Raw genomic sequence first — 12,083 nt, 5'->3', positions numbered from 1 at the left:
TTTTAGGCGCCGATCGTTTGTGACACCTCGATATTTGTGCTAGGAAGCTGTAGCGTGGACCTCAAGTGAGTGGGTCTTTTTCCTTTTTATAGTGTACACACACACACACACACACACACACACACACACACACACATCTTACGATTTTCTAGAAATGTTTAAAATTGATTATGCATAGCAGGCCATGATTTAAATGTGTTATATTTAAATATTGCATTGTGATGAGATTTATGGTTATGCCAAATGATCCTACGGAGGCGCAAGTAAGTTCATGTGAGTTATTATGTGATTGAAATGGTTGAATTATATGAGCATGCATATATTTATTTAGAGCTCATCATTGCTGCACCCCGGTGTTAGTGATCCCGCCTCAGGCCAAAGCACAACCTTCACGTGATTGTTCACCTCCCATACTGCAGGCTCGCCTTGGATCCAAGTTTGGTGCTAGCCTGTCGTACAAACCATAATATGTGGTTCCAACTTTTAGGTGACCCACGCATAACGTTATCTTTCACATGATTGTAGCACTAGAGCATACATATTAACACCCAGCCTGTTATACAGGTCACACTAGGTGACTCTGACTCGTGTGCTAGCATAGACTGATGAACAATAGGTCCATTCGTACGTATAGGTCACATTTGGTGACTTCGACTGGCATATTAGTTTAGACTAATCTCACACCTGGGTTACATTTATTATTGTTGAGATATTGTGGCATGACGTGCTTCTGTTTTTACTAGGGCTGGGCACGGGCTTGGCCAGGCCCAATTTTGAAGGAACCGGACCTTACCCATTTTAAACAGTAACGAGACATGCCAGATCGGGTAGAGGGTTTTTAAGTTTGGGAACCGACCCTAACCCGACCCATTTCAAATGGGCGGGTTCGAGGTGGGTCCATGGGTCCAATTAACTTTTTTTTTCTTTTCCAGTTTTGATACAGAGCTTTAGAACATTCCACATTTCCAGATTGCTCCCACGACCAACGAAATCGACTGGTTAGAAGCTACCCACACCAGCAACTGAACCACCGGTGGTGAATCGGTGAAGGTGGTGGTCCTTCTCTCTCTTGCTCATCTTTCCTAATCCTAAATCAAGGTCTCTGTCTCTCGACTCCGATCGATTACGATGGCGCGAGGCTCCAATCTGACTCAGATCAACGATGGCAGTCTTCTATATGTACTCCGTGAACTGAACCCTGTTAGCGGACATGTCGCTGGCAACGATGAGCTTTTGGGTGTTGAGCACCATGATTCTGTATGCTTTGCACGACGGCGAAGCCATCGCCTACTAAATCAAAGATGAATTCCATATCCTTCTGATGAAAGGCAGAAAGTCCTAATTTTTAATTATATTTTCCACTAAGATGAAACCTTTTGTCAAAAATGTGCACGTAGGGGCAATGCCTTTGTGTTCTTTAAATGGGTATTTCAGAATCTGATTGATCTCCTAGGTTTTTTGAATTTTGATGCTCCATCCAGATCGGTTCTATAGACATCTTGAAGCAATCGGCGCAATGAATTTGAGGGTGGGAGGGAAAAGAGAATGAGGAATAGGTGGTGCCGTCGAGGGAGTTGAGTCGTGGTAGAGGTGGAGGAGATGAATACAGTGGGAGTCTGGTTTAAGTCCAGGAAGGAAATGGACGATGGGATGGAATGGATAATGGATTAGTTTAGAGAATAAGTAAATGGGTTATAGTTAGAAACGGGCCGTCCGAGGCCCTGTTATTCCAAATCCTAGGACTCGGCCTGCCCCTTAAATGCTATGGACCCGCCCCGCCCCATTTCTATTCTTAAAAAATTGGAACCGGCCCGTACCCGCCCCGAACCTTGATTACTCGCCTTGACCCGAGGTTTGTACCCGTTTACCCACCCCTAGTTTTTACTGCACCTGTGCATTCATTTTTCGTACCTACCATAGTATTATTTTCTGGAAACTGTACGAGTTTTACGGTGAGGGGTTATAACGCTTTCAAAAGGTTTTTATTAATACTTTTTTTTTTCAGGCCCACTCACCCTTATTTTTCGCCCTTCCAGGTTCTAGTAGCAGAGTTTTCGTACCGACGAGGATTATCGGCAAATCTTGGGGTAGATGATTACCGTTGATGGTATAATTCTCACCCTATTTTACTGTACTGTACTTATGCTCTGTCATTACGTGTGAAATGAGTTCATACCCGCTCAAGCGCACTCTTGTACTTAGACACTTTTAGGCTTGAATTTATTCAGATCTTCCATATCAATACACTTTATGGCTTCGTCACCTTCCAGGTGTTGGCCAACATAGCTCGATTCGGAGTCCTAGTGTACATCCTAGGTTGGGATGTGTCAATTTATATAAGTGTATGTTTACTATTAAAATAATGAACAGAATGTATTCAAAAATACAATAAAATAAAAAAGTTATTCGAGTAAATAACTATAAAACAGTAGAATATTTTGATACTTTTTCATAGTAATTCGAAAATTTTACTTATGAAACCAAAACATCATTCCAATTTGCATCCCCAGTTAAAAGGGAAGGGAATTAGTGAGGCAGAACTACATACTCACACTGGGTGAGTACATAAGTATAATTGTTTTCTATTACTACAATAAAGTGTTATCTACAAATAAATGCATTATCTGAAAATTAAAAATAGTTACCGTCTAAATTAGGGGTGGGCATAAAAACCGCCAAACCGTAAAACCGCATCGAACCGTAAGAAAAAAAACCGAAAAAAACCGTGTTGACCGGAAAAGTCAACTTTGAGTGAAAAACCGAACCGAACCGTTTCAAACCGGTTCCGGTTCCGGTTTCGAAGGACCAAGAACCGTTCGAACCGAACCGAACCGTTTTATTAATAATAAATAAATAAATTATACACACACACACGTGTCGTGGTATAATAAGTTGAAAAAATTGGTTTCACTAACTTGCAAAACAGAGGATCCTATCCCAATTAGGTTCATTTTCACTTACTGACTTACACACACACGGAGACACCTCCTTCACGCCTTCACGGCTTCACACTGCACCTGCACGCACGCCGCTCACACGGAGACACCTTCACACCTTCGGTCCTTCACGCCTTCACGGCTTCAGCCTTCACGCTTCGACCTCTCTCCTCACCCTCGGGTACTCCCTTTTTTTGTTATTGTTTCAACTTTCAGCCATTGTTCAAAGTTTCAATTTTTGAATTTTGGGTTTTGGAATAGCTCATTAAATTGAATTCTTGATTAACTTGAATTTCAGGTTCCACAAACATTGTTGTTCGAATTTCAGGTTCCACAGCAGCGCAATCAGCAAAGCTAAAGGTAATTTTTCTGGGTTTTTCGAATTGTTTTGTCGTAAGAAAACTTATCAAACATTTATGCAAGTTAATATTGTCATGAAATTTGTCCTCTCAATATTAAACTGTTGTTGCGTAGGGGCAGAGGCATTTAAACTGTTGTTAATTTATTTTCTCATGAAATGGTGAGTGTTCCTAAGTGTACTCAGTAAAAGAGTGAAGTTGGTGCAGGGTTCTTCCTTGCTGTCATCGTCTCACGTTTCAACTCCAAAACTTTTTGTGAAGAAACCTGTGTTGAGATTCATGTTTGGATTTAATATTTAGATGAACTTAATTACAATGCCTGAGACTTTTCAATTTATGATTTTTGCGAAGAGGCATTTAATTGCAACAGTGTTTTAATTTTTAGTACCATTTTCTGGAATCACCATTATTGTGATCATAGTACCCTATCTGTCTTACCTTTGCTTTTCCCTCTCCTTCACATGTCTATGATCATCCCAGATGGTTCTTTTTTCTGTTCTTACTATAGTAGTTTGTACTGTGAGAAGATTTAAGGCTAGTGTTTTACTTATTTAGTAGTTACTGTGAAATTGGTCCCAATTTCTTGCAAGTTGGTAATAAAATTTAACATGAAGCCTTCTCTGCTGCTGATTCAAAGTTTGTAGTAATGTATTTTTTATAGGAGGGCAAGCCTTTTATATTGTTCCAATTAGTCCACAATATTTCCCCCTGTATTATAAGGGTGATACAAAAAGGTCTATTTTAGCATCGATCTTTAGACTGCTAGGAAAGTCCGCATTCATCTTTAGACTGCTAGGAAAGTGGGACTCTCTGGGAATTTCTTCATTTCTTTTGTCTAGCATGTTGTATCAGTCTTCATTTCTTTTGTCAAGGTTGAGGTTAGGTGCTGCATATTGGAAATTTAAACAATTTCCAAGTCCAACAGTAGCATCTGCATTGCTTAAGTTTAAGTTTAACAGTAGCATTTTTATTTTTGTCTATTTTAGGGATGACGAACCAATCAACATCACATGGTTTTTGTTCTTCTGTTGCATCTGTTTCTTCATCATCGCCTTCGTCATTACCGGGTCCAACACCATCACCACCAACTGCAACTGAAACCCAATCCCAACCACCAACTCCACCACAATCACCAACTCAAGCACAATCACCAACTCAACTGACTGCTATTCCTCCATTGCCTCCTCTTGGCTACAGTAGGCGTAGGTCAACAGTGTGGGAGCATTTTGTGGAATACGATGAAGTAGAAAACATTGTGAAGCCGGATGAGACCAAAGAAACAATAATTAGAAGGAGAGCTAGGTGTAAGTACTGTTCTACTACCTTTGCAGCTAACCCTTCTGGAAATGGTACTTCAACCATTAGAAAACATATTGAGGGAGGAAGATGTAAAAGTTACCCGGGAAAAAATCTAGATAAAAGGCAAAAGACTTTGTCTTTTGATGATGGTGTTGGTACTCTTATGGCTAGGGGGAATACGAAAGAGGATTGCATAAAGGCGTTGGTACAAATGGTTGTTTTAGATGAGTTGCCGTTTACACATGTTGAAGGGAGAGGGTTTAGGTTTTTCTGTAGTGTTGTTTGCCCTCATTTTTATCCACCATCTCGTAGGACACTTGCGAGACACTTTGTCCTCATGTATGATGAAATGAAAGCAAAATTGAAAACAGAGTTAGCCTTACATAGAGTTAGCCTCACAACCGACACCTGGACAAGTATTCAAAAGGTAAACTACATGGTAATAACGGCACATTTCATAGATAGTAATTGGAAGTTGCACAAAAGAATACTAAACTTTTGTGTCATAGCTAATCACAAAGGGAACTCCATTGGAAAACTTCTTGAGGTTTGTTTGCTAGAATGGGGTTTGGAGAATGTTCTAACCATCACGGTCGATAACGCTTCTTCAAACAAGGTGGCAGTAGAGTATTTGAAGACAAAGATGTGTCATTGGCAAAATTCACGAATGATACTCAAGGGAAAGCACATGCATGTTAGGTGTTGTGCTCATATTGTTAACTTGATAGTTCAAGATGGTTTGAGGACGTTAGATAAATCCATCTTAGCTATTAGGAATGCATTGGTGTATGTAACGTCTTCTCCACAAAGGGTGGAAGCTTTTAGGAGTTGTGTTAAGAAGGAAAAAATTGAATGCAAGGGTCTTGTTTTTTTAGATGTGCCAACTAGGTGGAATTCCACCTATTTGATGTTAACGAATGCTTTGAAATTTGAAAAAGCTTTTGTGAGAATGGGAGATGATGAGATTGCATACTTGTCATGGTTTGGTGAAGATTTGCCGGAAGAAGAAGAACGGGTGGGTGAACCTTCCAATGGTAAAAAGAGGTATGGGCCACCAAATATGGAAGATTGGAGTAATGCTGCTATTTTTGTCAATTTTTTGAAAGTGTTCTATCAAATGACATTGAAGATGAGTGTTACTTTGCATCCGGCTTGTCATAGTACTTTTTCTGATTTGCTTGCAATTGATGAAGAGATAGTTGATTTGTTCATCGAAGAAGATATGTTATTGACTCAAACCTACACAAGCTTGAAATTGCATGAAATGGCACGAAGCATGAAGGTAAAATTTGATAAGTATTGGGGTGATCTTGTTAAAGTGAATCCTTTTCTATTTGTCGGACTTGTGCTTGATCCAAGATATAAACTGGGTTATGTGCCACATATTTTGAAGCGTCGTGGGTGTAGTATTGATGAAGCCATGGCTAAAAAGGATGAGATAAAAAGCCTAATCTTCAAACTATATGATGAATATGTTCCTTCTTCCAACCAACCAAGTGGTTCTAGTGCTAGTAGTTGTTCTAATACTACTAGTACTATAGGTGGGGCTAATCCAACTCAACATGGAAGGGGGAAAAAACGAGCTGAAATGGATGAAAGTTGGATAAAAGAAGTTGAAGCAAGTAATGCCGTGCTATCAAACCATGAGTTTGATAGGTACTTGTTAGATCGCAATGAAAAAGTGGAAGTAGGTCAAGATTTTGATATTTTAAATTGGTGGAAATTGAATGGTGTTAAATACCCAGTGTTGGCACTAATTGCAAAGGAAGTTCTTGCAATTCCGGTCTCAACGGTAGCTTCAGAATCTGCCTTTAGCACGGGAGGAAGGATTGTGAACTCATATCGTTCTTCATTGACTCCTCTAATGGTAGAGAGGTTAATTTGTACTCAAAATTGGTTGATGTCAGATAACATCTCAATTTTAGACGATGAGACAATCTTGGAAGATATAGAGTTTTATGAAGCACTTGAAACAGGTATGAATATTTATTTTTCATTACTTTGTTTTTGTTTTTTCTCTTGTTTTATTGCATGCTTACTAACTATTTGCTAATGAGTTCTTAATTTTTATATGTTCTAGAAAAAAGGAATGGTGGCACATCTAGCAATAGCATTGCGGATTCATAAACTATTCAATCCTAACTTATCACCTTTTACTAGTGATGGTATGTATGTAACTATCTTTCGTAAGTTGCAGCAAGTTGCAATCTCTGTTTCTACTCTGATTCTATCTTTCGTAAACTATACTGGTTTAACTATTGTTGGATATGCTGCTGTTCTTCTTGCTTCAAATGTTGCATTTTTTTGGGGCTGTTGATGGCGTGCTCAGTTGCTGTTTTGTTAATTAACTTTGGGAAACTTATGAGTTGAAAGTTGCAACTCAATAATGACTGCAGTAGCCTGCCTTAGCTTAGAAATGTATGTCACTTAACCATGTAAGAGCAAATCTGTATGATCAATTGAGTTTAGATGGTCGAATTCTTGTTTCTCTGTTTGGATGAACTCAGTAGACATATTTTAGGTACTATGAACTGATTTAGTTGTTTATCAGTGACCTAATTATAGTTTTGTCAAACTGCATTTCTACTTATTTGTCATATCAGAATGCATCTTTCCCTTATCAGACAGTACAGAATGCATCTTAATTGAAATAGTTTCTAAGGTCCTATTTTCTGTGGAAGTTATCTGCACAACTGCGTACAAAGAATTCAATCTTTTACTGAAATTCTTTCTGAGCTTGAAAGGCATCCAGCTTTGGAGGATTAGTCATGGATCATACATGTTAATTTCAGCATGCTTGTATATGCAAGTAGTGAATCCAAATTCCCTTTTATTGTTTGGCTTCATGTGAATTTATATCCATTTCGTTGTAAATCACATTACCAAATTCTTATCTTGTCTTTTGCCAGCATGCTGTGGATATTTACTTTTTTTGTGGTTTGCTGTTTTACTTTTCTGGTTCATTTGAGTCTTCTCTAGTAGTAAATAGTAGAAAACTGATTCGGTATTTGATGTCTTGGTAAACTGGTGAATCAATAGTATGGCCTTGGTTGTATCTTTGTAATATTTCTCAATTATTTGTGTTGTAAAAGCATATTGGAACTCAGTAGACATATTTTAGGTACTATGAATCATACTGGTGAATCAATAGCCTGGTGAATCAATAGCCTGGCTTAGCTTAGAGCAAATCTGTATGATCAATTGAGTTTAGATGGTCGAATTCTTGTTTCTCTGTTTGGATGAACTCAGTAGACATATTTTAGGTACTATGAACTGATTTAGTTGTTCCTGATCAGACAGTACAGAAATTTCATTGTACAAACTATTCCGTTCATTTCTGAGTTGTTTGAAGTCTACTTTGAAATCCCATTTTAACCAGACTTTTTTCAATTATCCTCTGACTGCTATTTCAAGCAGTGATTACAGTTACAATGATTTTGGATTTTGTAGTAGGAGCAGTCGTGGAGGGAACAGAAATGGTCGTGTCAAACCACGTGGGAGTGGCAACGGCAGTGGTCGTGGTGGAGAAGGGAGGAAGAAGCCTGTGGAGAAGTCGGTTGATGAACTCGACAAGGAACTCGATAGCTATCACGCAGATAACATGCAGCAGGGTTAGTTCAAAACTGGAGCTGTGGAACTTTGCTTGCTGGTATCAGTCAGTGTTTGAGCTATGGTAGCTGTACAAAATATGACGGTTGTAATTTTCGGGATATAGACTAATTTCTGCTTGGATGTTAATGTGGATCAAACTAGATGTGGTTCAAAACTGGAGTTGTGGAACTTTGCTTGCTGGTATCAGTCAGTGTTTGAGCTATGGTAGCTGTACAAAATATGACGGTTGTAATTTTCGGGATATAGACTAATTTCTGCTTGGATGTTAATGTGGATCAAACTAGATGTGGTTCAAATAATTTATTATTAGGAACCGTAAACCGGCAAGAACCGGATCGGAACCGGTGTAGACCGAACCGTAAGGTTCTAGTAATAAATTTAAGTGGAACCGCACCGAATCGAACCGTTAATATATTTCGGTTCCGGTTTCAGTTTAGGGGTGGAACCGCACCGAACCGCACCGTGCCCACCCCTAGTCTAAATTTTCAATTTTTGTATACTAAAATTTAAAGAATAAAAAATGAAAACTGAGATCAGGGTCTTAAATTAGTCATTTTACCTTGAGGCCTATTAAGGGTTGGTTTGGTATTACTGTGCTTTGAAAAAAAACTGTTTTTGCTGTTTTGTGAGAATAAGCAGCTGTGAAATAAAGCAGCAGAATGTTTGGTAAACTTTTTTGTAAAAATGCTTTTGAGAAAAAAAAAAAAGCAATATTATAGTGTTTGATAAACTTTTATTTAAAATAACCCCAATCCACTTTTAGGACTGTAAGTCCCTAAGCCGTCGTCTCCAGCTCGCTCTCAGTCTCAACCGACTTCTTTGGCTCCCCTCCGTCGGGTATCAGGTAATTTGCTTAAATTTTCTTGTCTCTTGTTCTCGGGAAAATTGGGTTCGAGTCAATTCACTCTTTCCAATGGCTCTGTCTGCAAAGTTTTAGGTTTGATAGCCTTGATTTACATACAAATTTGTATACAAATACGAATTGACCTATTGATTTGAACAGTACTATTTGACAGAAGATGGCATGGAGGCAAATGTTATTCCCCACCAGATCAATGTTGGTACCATTTTCCACAGCCGGGTTCGCCAGTAAAACCCTTATCTAGGTAAGTCAGAATTTTGCTGTCAGGGCTTGGTGCTCATTTTTGAATTTTCCATATTTCTTTGGTTCCCAGAAAAGGGTAGGAAAGAAAATTTATGGGTTTTCTTAATTTGTTGATATGCATTTCTTCAAATGTAAAAGATCCAGTTTTTATGTAGTCGGCGATCGTTTGGTGTGTAAGATTGGACTGGATTAGAAGGGAGAAGTTTCCTTGGTGTTCGTGGACGGAGCCGGAAACATTTTTTAGTGGGGGCAACTTCGAATGACAAAATTAAATTAACAATTCGATACATTGCTATCAACTTATTGTCCAACAACGGATTTTTGGTAACTGGTGTTTAGAATGGTGAAATTGTAAACTACATTAGCTAACGGATAAAGTTACTTGGCTAGGAAGGGTGAGAGGGTAGGAAAGGTACAGAATGTGAAGAGGTTTTGTTTTTTTATTTTTATTTTTATTTTATGAAGTTATGTGAGAGGGTATTTTGAGCTGTGAGTGTTTTGGACTGAAACTTCATTTTTTAGCATATAAGGTAAATTATATTTTTAGTTGGAGCATTTTCATGGCAAAATAAGTTGAGTTATCCAGCAAGTGTATGCCGCCTCCGTCCATGCATGTCTGTCTAATGCTCTTTTAATCCCCTCAAAATGAAAAATCATTCATTTCCGCCTTCAAAACTTTAGGCGTTAGCTAATCCATTCCAAATCTAGGCACAAGCCCTTAGGGCCTGTTTGGTGGGCTGGATGGGATTAGGCAGCTACGTGGGATAGGACAAAGTATGGAATCTGAAAACAGTGCAGAAGTGGAAAGAAATGGGTTAATGCTCTATATTTAGGTTTTGATAAATAGAAATGAAAATTTTTCTTGGTCAATGAAGAAGGATTGGTTAATAAGATTGCTTATGATTGCGTTGCCTCACTTGTTTGGGTTTTGAGAAAGTTGGGGATCTAAAAAATGGTTAGTAAAAAAATATTGGGTTTTGTTCTTCAGTGTTTCTTGTATGTAACTATATATTTACTAAGGAACTTTTATCTACTACTGGAAATCGAACTGGGGTTCTGCTCTGTACTTTTTCTTTGAGATTATTATTACTGTTATTTTATTTTATTTTATTTTGCTTTTCTCTGATGCTATAAGATTAAGAATAATGAAGGAATTAAAAGTGAATATTTTGTGTGCATAGATTAGCCTATAAGTAGTTGTGTAGGCTAAATTGGGCGGTCTCCATTTCCATGTTTCAGATTGTAAAGTGGATTTAGTTTAATGGGGAAACATCAAAATTGGGTTCTCGTGGTTGTTTTTCATGCAGTGAAAGTTGGGATACCAGAGTTTTTGAATGGGATTGGCAATGGAGTGGAATCCCATGTGGCCAAGCTTGATTCTGAGATTGGCGATTTCCAAAAGCTGCTTGTCACTCGTACTCTCAGACTGAAGAAACTTGGCGTCCCTTGCAAACATGTAAGCAATCTTGAGTCTATCACTTATTTTACAGTTAGAGACTCACCAGCTAGACATTGAAGTCTCTGTTTTTAGTTAGTTCTTGCAATTTTAATATTAGTATTGTTTTTCATTGGTGGTTTGGATCCGAGGAATCCTTTAAGCATGCTGATGAATTTGGTGGTTGATTTCATTACTTCACACCGTGATTTAAAAAATTGATAGCTGGTTTCTGTTTTGCACAGGAAGCTGATCTTGAAATACACTCACAAGTATAGGCTGGGACTCTGGAGGCCTTGAGCTCAGCCTGTCAAAGTCTAGTTAATCTGGAGTAGCATGTCCTTTACACAGATTTTGTCTGTTGCAAAATGTCATTGTCAGACACTTGATGCATTGAGCTTTGAAAGAAGAGTTTTGCTTGTTTTTTGTTCTAGTCGTTCATCACCTTTATTTAACTTTCATTAGGAAGTTTAGTGGTTTAGTGTCTGATTTACTGGATAACTGGATGTTCAGTTCCATGATGTACCTAGCCAGTTGAATAGAACAAAATAATTTGTACCAGATTTAGTTACAACATTGCTGATGTAGGACATGAAATAAGATCATCGGAAGATTCAATACATTTGGCTTTTGAAATTCAGCCGATATACATGGAATACAAGGGTTTTGAAGTAATGAATTTTATGTAATAATTCAATCTATATTTAATGTAATAAATATATGTTAGTGGGGTAGATTAAGTGGGGTTAATATTAATGAGTTCATTAACTCTAGTAATGATGCATGTATCAATAATTATTAAGAGGGGGTTTAAGCATCTATAAATTCATGTATTTGTAAAGAAAATGGGAGAAGTTGTTTGAATTATCATATTGATATTTGAGTTGTAAACTTGTTTTTATTTGCCTTTCTCTTTGTAAGAGTCTGCTGCTTTTTTCTTTCTAGTGTGTATATTGTAGGCTGGTACTAGAACCAAAGTTTATAGGGTTTTCAGGCCTATCCACACACTAGGACATAGTGGACCCTACCTATCCATTCTATCTATCATTATAATTTGTTTCTATCCACTGCGCCTTGCATCAATTGCTCATCACATCTCACACTCACGTGGAACTCAACACATCGAATCCATATGTAAGAGATGTGATTGAACATTTATGGGTGCATGTATCATCAATCCAGTACCTGCATTACTTTGAAGAGCTAGCTTGTTTTCAGTTACTGAAGAGCTAAAGATTATGAAATCCCCCAGTAGACAGCTTTGCACTATCGGCACTAAGTTACCAATGCAGCATTCAAAGTGGTAACCAAAGCTTGCAGTTACCAACGCAACAAAG

The 12,083-nt window shown here is 38.1% G+C and overlaps 1 long non-coding RNA gene across 1 annotated transcript; it reads left to right on the top strand.

Annotated features, from left to right (window-relative positions):
• Positions 1 to 8,949: 8,949 nt before the first annotated feature.
• Positions 8,950 to 11,382, top strand: LOC137727319 (uncharacterized). The gene is made up of 4 exons (XR_011067783.2): positions 8,950 to 9,050; positions 9,210 to 9,312; positions 10,619 to 10,767; positions 10,992 to 11,382. It is a non-coding gene; the product is annotated as an uncharacterized LOC137727319 (long non-coding RNA).
• The last annotated feature ends 701 nt before the right edge of the window (positions 11,383 to 12,083 follow it).

Source organism: Pyrus communis, chromosome 10, assembly GCF_041283825.1.
Source record: "Pyrus communis isolate YQ-2024b chromosome 10, ASM4128382v1, whole genome shotgun sequence".
Taxonomy (NCBI): Eukaryota; Viridiplantae; Streptophyta; class Magnoliopsida; order Rosales; family Rosaceae; genus Pyrus; species Pyrus communis.
Note: the sequence above shows the minus strand (reverse complement) of the source record. Positions and strands in the feature narration are given on the sequence as shown.